At 39.5% G+C, this 12,133-nt stretch overlaps 1 protein-coding gene across 1 annotated transcript in view; it reads right to left on the bottom strand.

The window, feature by feature from the left end:
- The window catches only part of SLC9A9 (solute carrier family 9, subfamily A (NHE9, cation proton antiporter 9), member 9), a 652,487-nt gene that overhangs the window by 2,673 nt on the left and 637,681 nt on the right, over nt 1–12,133 (bottom strand). The window lies entirely within an intron of this gene.

The following is a 12,133-nucleotide window of genomic DNA, read 5'->3' on the forward strand; positions in this document are numbered from 1 at the left end:
AGCTGGACAGTTCCCATGTCATTCCCATGATGCCCTGAGCGGGCACAGAGAGTCCAAGAATCTCGTTGCCTCCAGCTAGAATCATTCACCACCAAAGCAGTCACAAAGCAGGGGATGTGCGTGAACGTAGCCTAGTTATGATGCTAGGAGAGTGACTGGGAAGCTGCTTGGGAGGGTCTGCACTTCCAACTGCAAATGGAAAAGTTGATTCTTCCTTTCCTATGGGCAGCTGTTGTGCCCAGCTAGGGACCAGGGAAGATACTAAAGTTCAGGGGCTGGCATTCGCTGTAGCATCTTGTAAGTGTATCTGCTGATCTGAAGAGCACTTGGTCTTCCATTCATTTTCGTTAGAATGTTATTTCCTTCCTTTTATGGGTGAAGGAATTGAGGCCTAGAGATACGATTTTAAATATTCCTTTGCTATTTGAACCCACCGACATCACCCGTAGAGGAAGATAATTTATCAGGGCAGAATTGTGAACTACAACTAGCTAGGTTCTCCAGATATTACAGCAAAGCACGCAGATCTCATCCCTGCTGGTGAGCTGTGGACTCTTTCAGGCTGGGGCCTGTGAAGACATGTGATCCTGTTAGAGTTTGTGGTATGCATAGGTCATGAAGATGTTTTTTAGGGAGATGAGGTAGATATATGTACGAATGGAGGGTAAATCAAGGAAAATCAGCCAACTTTATTTCTATAAGGTGACAGCAGATAAACAAGTTTTAGAGATGTCATGTTAAAAAAAAAAATTATCGAACCTCAAGAGTTTGAGAGAGGCCTGGGAAACTTCCACTGAGGTTCTCAGTATATTGAAAAAAATGCCAAAACATACAATTCTAAACTTGTATTTTACTTTCATAATGAACTTTGTTTTTCTTAACCCTGAGGCAGTATCTCTTTAGATCTATGTGCAGTACTCTCTATCTGTGGTTTCACTTTTCATGGTTTTAGTTATCTGGTCAACTACAGTCTGAAAATATTAAATGGAAAGTTCCAGAAATAATTTATAAGTTCTAAATTGTGCACCTTTCTGAATAGCATGATAAAAGTTCATGTTATCCACTCTGTCCCTCCTGGGATGCAAGTTGTCCCTTTGTCCAGCATATCCATGCTGTAGATGCCACCTGCCCATTAGTCACTTAGTAGCTGTCTTGGTTATCAGATCAAAATGACATAGTATATATAGGGTTTGGTGCTATCTGAGGTTTCAGGCATCCACTGGGAGTCTCGGAACATATTCCCTTTGGATAAGGGGAACTATTGTATAATGCTATTGGAACAAACACTTAAAGGCTAAATGTGTAGCTTTTTGTGAATATGAGAGCAAAACCAAACAGGGGACTCCTTGGCCCCCTCTGAATAGGCTCTAGGACTTTGACTCGATGATCTCGGGACGAATGCCAGCTCTGCCACTTTACTGACCATACGACCTGCCATCTAGTCATTTACCCTCTCAGCCTCAAGCTTTGTTGTGAATATTGACTGAAATAGCATATGTAGAAGTGGTTTTAAACTTTGACATGATATTCAAATGCTACTTATTTCTATCTTTAAAATTTATTTTCCTAGTAATGTTATCTAGAGAATCTGGTGTTCAATCATTGTTCAAATAATGGTGGGGAAATGATATTGGAGGTGGAGACGAGAGTGGCACACCAGGGATTGGTGTAGCATTTGGGATCCACAGGCTATTAAGTGGATGGAAACCTTAAGCCAGTCCTATACCCCAAACAGAAACTTTTGTTAAAAATTGTTGTATGGGGGGCTAGCATGAGGTCGGGGGTAGATCTTGTGGATGTAATACTTCTGGGAATCACATGATGCCATTTTTCTTGTCCTGGTATCTCAGCAGCTTTGAGTCAAAGAAATGAGGCCTGCCTTCTGTGGCTGTGAATGGGACACGAAGCGCTGTCCACAGCCACAGAAGGTGGGAAGCAGAGTCTGTGTTCTCCAACATCTTGGTTTGCCCTAGTGCTTGCCAGATATCATGTGTTCAATGGATGTTTTTTGAATTTATGGCATAGGAAAATATTTAGGGGTGGGATTAGGGATAGAAGTAGATTCCTGAGTAACCATGCCAGAGAAGAATGAAGGAAGCAGATTACAGCCAAAAAATAGGTTTTTCTGAGGATAAAGGGCTAAAGAGAGGTCAAATTGAAGATACACCACTTGGACCTAAGTTATTAGACAAAGGAGATCATGAGAAGAGTGGTAATGGCATAAAATAAGGTGGCTAAAATATAGTCTTTGTATTTCATTCACTCAGCCATTCATTTGTTTCTTTGTACACTCACGTTTTTGTTTTGTGTGCCAAACCAGTGAGGAACAGACCCAAAGCACCCACACAAGGAAGGTAACAATTACATTACAGAATGGAAAACTCCCTTTTCCAGAAGCCTTAAGGACAAGGCTATCTTTTTCACCTGGATACAGTGCTTGGCCCTTTTAGATGCTCAAGAAAAGAGTTGTTGAATTAATGACAACAGACTCAGAAAGGGTAAATAAGTTGCTCAATGGAACCCATCAATTATTCTGTGGCAGAGCTGGGCCTGAAACCAGAGACTCTTCTACCACACTGAGCTGTCTTCTTGCTGTTATAGACACACTGAGTAATGGGACTTGCCTAATTGGAGAACTGACTTGGAATCAAGCAATAAGTGACTTCTGAGTTCTTCATTGCTGAGCAATGCCTGGAAAGTAGCTGGATCTCCAAGGTTATCTGAATTATTAAAAAGTAAGAAAATTCTTTTGATCTGTGCAAAAAAAAAAAAAAAAAAACAACTGCAGATTTTGCAAAATGTTATTTTTCTCATCAGGTTCCAGTATATGTTTGGGGAGGGAGATTCCCCATTGGATATTTTTAGTATGACTAGTTTTGTTTCTCTAATAAGCTAGAAATGCACTGAAACAAAATGTGAAGCTCTTGGGGGGAAAAAAACACCAGTGACTTTTCTCTTCTATAAAGAGCATACGTTTGGAAATAGCAGTTTGCTTCAGGAGATGTAAGTAAAGCTGGAACTTTACCCAGAATTTAACATGTGTGAAATAGAAAAGACAATTAGCAAATGTATTTTTTCTCTTTTGGTCTGAGCTATCAGCAGGACCAGAGCTAAATTTAGTGCTTAACTGAACTAACATCCAAAATACCTCGTAACATTGATTTCTCTTCTATTAGTTATTTTGATTATTTGAAATCATCATGTTTTTTCCATTATAAGTTGCCCAAACCAGTGGGTGCATAGCTTGTTCAAGCCTATGCCTTGTATGAAGTGGTTTTGCACAAGTTGGTGAGAAGCAAAAACCCCAAGAAAAGATCCAACTTCACAAACGAACACCTACCCCTTTGAGGGTACTAAACACCATTGCCCCCTGTATAGGCTGAATGTGTCTCCCTCACCCCCAAATTCATATGTTGAAGCCCTAGCCCCCAACGTGGTGATATTTAGAGATGGGGCCTTTGGGAGGCAATTAAGGTTAGATGAGATCATCAGGATGGGGACCTTATGAATGGAATTAGCGCCCTTATAAGAGACATCGGAATTTCCATGCTCGTGCTCTCCTTCCTGCTCCCCCTACCCTCGCCTTGCACAAAGAAGAGGTCATGTGAGGACATAGCAAGAAGGTGACCATCTGTAAGCCAGGAAGAGAGCCCTCACCAAAACCTGACCACGCTGGTGCCATTTCTCTGACTTCCCACCTACAAAACTGTTAGAAAACAAATTTCTGTTGTTTAAGTCACCTAATCTATGGTATTTTATTATTGCAGCCCAAGCAGACTAAGATATCCTTTTTCCCTGGCTTTCTTTAAGTCTTTGGTTTGAGATCTTCATGGAGCTGTGTTATATCCTGGCTTTCTCTAAATTAGTCTTATCATAAAAACCATCTAGGACATTTCATTAAAAATTCAGATTTTAAAGAACTCCCCTGGATATCCTGATTCAGCAGATCTGGGAAGTGGCCTGCGACTCTGTTTTTTTAGCAAGCACCCCAGGTGACTGATCAGGTAAGTTTGGAACACAGTGGTCTCTCTCTGGAGTGTTGCTCTCTCTGAGAGTCAAATCTTAAACAAGAAGAAAAAAGAACGTGGCCTCTTGTCCATAAATCCATCATTTTTAGGGTGAGGATAAGTATAAGATAAGCCAATTTGTCCCTAAACCCAGACCTCTGTAATGGCCTCTGCCAATTGTTCCATCTTATCTAAGGGATGGGACAGATACTTGGCTCAGCAAGATGAATGCTTGATGTTACACCTGGGAGTGGATTAATGAAGTATCACATCTCAACTTGTGGAGGAAGACTTTGTACTTATTGGGAGCATTTGCATGTGTTTGCATGTATAGACTTGATAAATGGTCATCTTATAAGGATAAAATTCTTGTCAATTCAGTTGTGTAAAGAAGTCAAACATATTTTATCTCTGTATAATACTCTCCACCCCATGCTTTCATGTATAAAGCACTTCCATGTGTCTTATTTTCTCTTTATACCTGTAGGTGGGTACTACAGTCCCATTTTACATATCAAGAAACATGTAAACAAATGGCTTTTTGATCCCTTTCTAATCTATTTTTACCTCCATTTCCAGAGTGCTTTTTAGCTTCCAGTGCCAGCTTACTACCAGAAATGGCCAGCGATCAGTGCCAGGTGGGTGGGAAGGATAAGTGCATCCTGGATTGGACAACAACCTTGCTCTCCAAGAGCATATGTTCCTGCAGGAGCAGAGCTAGCAGAGGACACCCAAAATCATACACACCTCATCACTCTTTGATTCCAATACACAAGTCACATCCCTTATGTTTTGTTTCTCAGGAAATGTGGCCTAATAAGTTGTATTCTCCATCTTTCCTTTCTTTGGATACGTCAGATTCTATAACTGGATTTTCACTGTCTTGCCATCTTGGTTAGGTATGTGATGAGCTATTCTGGTATTTAGGGTTCAGGCCAGAGGAAGGCTTTAAGAGTCCAACCAAGAAACCACCTTTTTCAAGGTTTTCCCTCTCTCTGTTCTCTCTGCTCAGATAATTCAGGGAGGAGTTCCAGTTCTGCTGAGTGCTCGTAGAGAATACGGCTGGGTGTAGGATCCTGTCTTTGCAGCACCCACTCTGTTTTAAGAAAAAGCTATCAAGATGGCACCTTTTCCCAGACTATCCATGAAGTTCTGGTTTTAAAACGAGGAAAAGGCAGAGAAATTCTATTTATTCACATAAATAGGCAAACATATGCTCCTTTGGTTGACAATCCTAATCTCTGCTGTCTTAAAGGAAATTGCTTTAGACAACTGCAGGGGCATAAAGGAAGCAGCCAGTGGCAGAATAAACACTGGTGTGTGCATAGGGCTGCCTGAAGTAAGCCAGCAAAAAGTGACTGTGACACAACCTCCCTTAGCACAGTCTCTGAGCTCTGCTGCTCACATGTCCATCTGGACAACGGCTCTCCCTTCAAGGTCAGGCTGGTGTATCCCTCCCAGCAGCCTTCTGGGACTTGCCATGCTGAATTGCTTGAGCTCCACACTGGTTCCATAGCAACGTGTGCATACTTTCTGAAAGCATTTATCACATTGTCTTGTGAAACTGTTTACATCTCTATCTCCCTCTTTAGATTGAGCCCCTTGAGGGCAAGAATTTGATTATATTTTACAAAATTTTGTTATTGTAAAAAATAGGGATACAGCAAACCTCACAAATCCAATGTATAGCTTAATGAACCATTATAAGGCAAGGACAGCACACAGGCCAAGAAACAGAATTTTGTCACCCACCTCCTGGTCCCATCTAGGTATCTTACCCTAATCACAGATCTTCTTTTCTCCCACAAGGAACTACTATCCTAATTTTTATACTAATCACTTCTTTGAGTTTATATTACAATTTTATTACCCAGATGTGTATTCCTACATACCACAGTTTGGTCTTATCCATTTTTAAAAAAGTTTTTTAATGTGTAGGCTCCTCCTCTACCCTTTTAATTGCTTTACAATTTGTCTGCTGAAGAACCTGGGCTGTTTTACCTGTGAAGTTTTCCATAGTCTCGATTTTGCTGATTGCAAACTCATGTAGCTCAGCATGTTCCCACGTCCTTGGTATTTCCTGTAAATTTCCAGCTGGATCCAGAGATTGGATCAGATTCAGGTTCTGTTCTATCTCTCTAGCAAGACAAAAGAAGGCACATCACATCTAGTTGTCTTTGTGTGATCTTAGCAGCCACAGATATGTGATACTTACAGCTATTTTTTCACTGAGGATTGCAAAATTGTGGAATTCCAATCTTTTATTAGGTAGAATACTTTTATAAAGAGACACTTCTCATTTATTCTATTGGGATATTCAGTAATTGACAGTTGATACAGGAAAGGCAAGATAAATGCTTGATTCATTTCATGTATTTATCTGTTTTAAAGATAATGATTTTTTCCTTATTACTCTCTTAAGGAGACAGATTGGTTAGTCTAGCGGTTTATCAATTTTATCTTTTTGAAGAACCAACTTTGCATTTTGTCAATTTTTTTTTATTTTAGTCTTCATTTAGTTCTGCTCTGATCTTTATTTCTTCTAATTTTGGGTTTGGTTCTTTTCCAGCTTGTTTAGGGGCATTGTTAGATTGTTAATTTGTAATCTTTCTACTTTTTTGATTTAGGCAATTATTGCTATAAACTTTCCTCTTGGCACTGCTTTTGCTGAATACCACAGATTTTGGTATGTTGTGTTTCCATTTTCATTTGTTTCTGGAAATTTTTTGATTTCCATCTGAATTTCTTCATTGACTCAATGGTCATTCAGGAGCATGTTGTTTCATTTCCATGTATTTGTATAGTTTCTGGAGTTCTTGGTATTGATTTCTAGTTTTATTTTATTGTGGTCTGAGAAGATACTTGTTATGATTTCAATTTTTAAAAAAACTTATTGAGACTTGTTTTATGGCCTAACATATGGCCTATCCTGGAAAATATTCCATGTGCTGGTGAAAATAATATATATTCTGCAGTTGTTAGATAGACTATTCTGTAAATGTCTGAGTCCATTTGACCTATAGTCCAATGTTTCTTTGATTTTTCTGTCTAGGTGATCTAATACTAAGAGTGGGGTGTTGAACTCATCTATTGTATTGCAGTCTATCTCTCTTTTTAGATCTAGTAATATTTGCTGTCTGAATCTGGGTGCTCAAGTGTTGGGTGCATATATATTTAGAATTGTTATAGTCTCTTGATCCCTTTGTTGCATTATATAATTACCTTCTTTATCCTTTTTAGTTTTTAACTATGCTCAACTGCTTAACTTTGTTGATATAAATATAGTTACTCCTTTTGGTTTCTGTTTATGCGAAATATATTTTTTCATCCCTTTACTTTCATCTTCTATGTGTCTTTACTGATAAGGTGAATTTCTTGTAAACAGCATTCAGTTGGATCATATTTTTAAAATCCATTCAGCTATTTTATATTTTTAAGTGGAGAATTTAGTTCATTTATTTTCATGATGATTGATATATGAGGCTTTGTTCCTGTCATTGTTAATTATTTTCTTGTTTTATGTACTTTTTGTTCCTTTTTTTTTCTCTTTTGTCATTGTGGTTTGGTGAATTTCTATAGTGCCATTTGAGTCCTTTTTATTCCTTGTGAATTTTATGGTTTTTATGTATTTTTACGATAAATCACTCTTTCACATCCAGCTTTAGAACTTCCTTGAGCATTTCTTGTAGGACTGGTGTAATGGTAACAAATTCCCTCAGTATTTGCTTGTCTGGCAAAGACTTTATTTCTCATTCATTTATAAAGGTTAATTTTGCTGGATATAGTAGTCTAGGCTGGCAGAGTTTCTTTTTTTCTTTATCACTTTGAATATATCATCCTATTTTCTTCTGATCTTGTAAGGTTTAGTCTGAGAAATCCACTGTTAGTCTGATGAGTTTTCCTTTGTTAGGTGACTAGGTGCTTTTCTTTTGTTGGTTTTTAGGATTCAGTCTTTGACTTTAGACAGTCTGATTCTGGTATGCTATGGAGAAAACCATCTTGCATTGTGTCTGCCGGGACATTGTGAAGCTTCCTGTATCTGAATGTTTAAATCTCTGCTAGACTTGGGAAGTTTTTATCTATTTCATTAAATAGATTTTTCTAGCCCTTTTACTGCCTCTTCAACTTTGGGTGCATTTGTATATTCAGTTGCTTTATGTTGTCCCAGATGTCATGAAGGCTTTGTTCATTTCAAAAAATTCTTTTTTACATTTTTGTGTGACTAGGTTATTCAAAACATTAATTTTCAAGCTCTGAGGTTTTTTTTAGCATGATCTAGTCTATTGTTAAAGCTTTCAAATGTATTTTGTATTTTCTTGAAAAAATTTCTTCAGTCTCAGAATTTCTATTTCATTCTTTTAAAAAATATCTTTGGTAAATTTCTCATTTATATCTTGGATTGTTTTCCTTATTTTTTAATATTTTTTAGAATTCTATTATATCTCACTGAGCTTTTCTTTAAAATCTGTGTTTTGAATTATTGATCTGAGACTTTGTAAATTTCTTTTTGATTAGGATCTGTTGCTGGATAATTATGTTCCTCCAGTGTCATATTTCCTTGCTTTTTCATATTTTCTGTGTCCTTACATTGATATCTGGTATAATAGTCACTGCTTCCAATTTTTTAAAGTTGCTTTCATAGTGGAAGAATTTTTCCTGAAGATGTACATATGTTATTATTTGGGTAGGGTGCTTTGGCTTTGATTTTTGGGTGCCTGCAGAAGTGTGATCTCTGTACGGTTTCTTCAGCAGTATCGGTGGCATCTGATTTCCTTAGTTGCTTATGGTACAGTTAGTGGAGGCTGTGGTAAAGTTTTGCTGGGGGCTAGGATGCCAGGTGGGTCAGTCTTTGAGCCCCAGTGGTGGCAATGGTGGACTGAATATACCTGTTTTGGGGCCCCAGAGTGGCTTACACTGGCACCAGTATTAGTGAGTCCTGGAGGGTTGACTCTTGCTTGGGCCTCCAGGTGGCGTGCTCAAATGCTGGTAGTGGCAGCAGTGGTCTGGACATGTGGGTGGGTTCTCGGGCCCCTGGGCAGCTGGTGTGATGTGGGTAATGGCAGTAACAGTGGTGGAGCAACCCACTGGGACCCAAGTGGTCTGTGTTGATGAGGGTAGTTGCTGTGACAGATTTGGTGGGCCGGTCCCTTGGCCTGCTGGTGGCACATACAGGTAAGTGTTAGCTATGGTGGCATTAATAGGTTGGGGTGGTCTGACCTCAGATCCTGGAAGGAATGATCAGGTGCCAATGATGTACTGGGAAATTTCCAGGCCCGTGGATAGTACACTTGAGTACTGGGGGATGGATTCAGGCCAGTAGACTTGTCCTCAGGCCCCCTGATAGTGCCATCAGGTGCTGGCTGTGATAGGGAGAGATGGGGTGTTTGCCAGGCCACTGATGGAATGCTCAGGCATGGGCTGTGTTAGCTGCTCTGTGGGGCTGTCACCAGGAAGGGTAGGGGGCTCCTCTAAGCTGGAGCAGTGGGGCAGGTAGCTGTGGGGAGTATAATCTGCTCATGCCTTTGTCTTACAGCAGCCCATAGTAATGGTGGTAGAATTTGTACTAGGGGAGCATGGGAGAGTGTGGGAGAGCCTGGTCTCCCCTCTCCCTCCTCAGCCCAGTGGTAGCTCTGGCAGCCCCAGTCTGGTTCAAGGGTGCAATGCAGGCCCCTAGCTGCTAAACTCCCAGAATGTCACTGGGCATGTGATTGTTACCAGGGAGGGTGTGGCTCCTCTGGGGGGAGCAGGGCAGCCAAGTAGCCATGGGGAGGGCAGTCTGTTCACACCTTGGTCTCACAGCAGCCCATGGCAGGGCAGTAGAACTTGTCCTAGGGTGGACGGAAGTGCACCGTCTCCTCTCTCCTGATTCTTCAAATATCATTGTAAAGTAATGAATTTAAATGTATTTGGTTGCAATATTATCACTGTTTATGGGCAAATTGACCCATCTTTGGTCAGTGGGAGTTTTTTCAAATTGGCTCCTGAGCTCTACTGACATGACAGCAGTATTTTTGATAGCTTCTCTGTTACCTGTACAAATTGTTCTAGGCTTCTAGGCTCATCTTGTATATTTCCTGTCTCAGACCCTGAACCAACATTTCTCCAAAGTTTTTTAAAATGAGAAATGGGATTTCAAAACCACACTCTGGACACTAAGGATTGCCATATATAGTGGAGTGCTGGTAAATTTTTAACAACTGACCGACTTTCATAGTTCCAACTATGTTATTTCAGGAAAGTTCTCTTGAATTAGTATTTGTTCTTTTTCCTTGCTTTGCTTTTCTTCAGGAACTCCTATTTTCTAGATTTTCAATATTCTTTTCTTCAATATTTGTCACTTTCTCTTGAATGTTTTTTACCTTTTTGATTTAAAAGTTGTCTTTTTCACCTGCTATTTCTCTTAAGATATTACCCATTGTGTTTATTTGCTTTTGTATTCTAATTTAGTCTTGATTCTGAAATGCTTTTTTTTTTTACTTTAAATTTCCCAAGTTTGAGTGTTTCTGATTGATGTTCTTTCATGTCTTGTATCATTCTCTTAATGTCTTTTAACTTGTTTAATGTTACGGTTTTGATCTATTTTATGGGCATGTCTTTCCAGTATGCTTTCATTATCTGTAAGGATGTTATTCTGTTCCTTATTCTTTTTTCTTATAACAATGCTGTATGGGATTTGACCTCTATTCTTTCCTGTTGTTCATTTTTAGGTGAAATCAGTTTTCCTGAACTTATAGAATGTGGCAGGGTTCAGGAAAGCTTTTCAACTTCGGAGTTCTCTTCTGTTGTTTTTATATAGTGTGAACTATAGTGGCTTGCATTTTGAGCTTTCCTGCCCTGTTTCCCTCCCCAAGGGATCTGGACCTTGTCTTTCCTTTGTCTTCATTGTTTCTATCCTTTTGATTCCAACCCAGGCTGTTTCTCCTCAGTGTAGGGCTCTGTCCTTGGAGGGAGCCCCAGCGGATCCATTTTGAGAGCTGTCAAAGGTCTTGACTGCTCCAGCCCCACAGTTCTCCTTACTGGGATCCTCTAGTTATTCCTGTTAGAGAAGGTGGTACCCCCTCCCTGCAACTCTAGTTTTAGGGATGTTTTAAAAAACATCCTGACTACACTTTCTAGGGAATACTATTGGCTATTTAGGGCTTCTCCTATTTTCCAATCCATCAGATGCTACCCAATTGCTTTTTCCTTCTGCACAGACACCTGAGCAGTGGTAGTTTGTCTCTATCCACTTGTAATTTGGGGTTTGTGAGGAAAACTTGCTCCTAATTTTATTATAAATGTGTTTATGGGTTTTGGTTTTGTTATCTAATTCTCCTATCTGTCTTTACGTAAGAATTTGGAAAGATCGAAAGGCTATGCTGTTGATGCTACTGCCATCTTCCCAGAGTCCTCCAGGAACTGTATTTTATTTGATCTTCTGTCCTGGGTGATTAAATATATAGCACATTACTAATAAATAGGAGGAACATGTAATGTAAAACATTACATTTTTTAATATTGTACTCTGTATAGCTGCCTATGATGACTAGGAATTGTCCATGATTCAAATAATGTAACTTAGAATTATCAAAATGAACTTCCTATATCACAACTAGGTGAGTCAGATGATGCCTGGAGCCATGGTTCTTAACTTTCCCTGGCCATGGACTTGTATCTCTGAAAAGATGCCTGCATTCTCATCGTTTGCATACAATTCCACATGACATTTCAGAGTTACCAGATACCCTGAAACCTATCCATACTCCCTAAGAGACCTGAGTTAGGAAACTCTGGTCAAGGAGTGATTAGGTATTAAGAAAGAGGGCAGATTAAAGGCTGATAAAATGGTATGCTTACTCTATCCTATTTGTATTGGAGTTAGTTTTAGCAGTGATATCCACAGGATCTACTTATCAAATGTTAAGATAATTCTATTTGGCTCCTCAGATCCAGACAGACAATCCAGGGGACAGAGAAAGGGCAGCAGCATTTGTTGGAAAGGTTAAAGGAAAGAAGACAGTTCTAGGATACCAAAGCAACGAGCTTAAGTGGGGCAAATGGACACAGGATAAACCAGGGGACACACTGGAATCATGAGTCTGGAGGAAATGTGAGAGGTCATCTGATCACATCTTCAGATCTAAATG

The sequence above is a fragment of the Propithecus coquereli genome, unplaced genomic scaffold, assembly GCF_000956105.1.
Source record: "Propithecus coquereli isolate 6110/MARCELLA unplaced genomic scaffold, Pcoq_1.0 Scaffold268, whole genome shotgun sequence".
NCBI classification, from domain to species: Eukaryota; Metazoa; Chordata; class Mammalia; order Primates; family Indriidae; genus Propithecus; species Propithecus coquereli.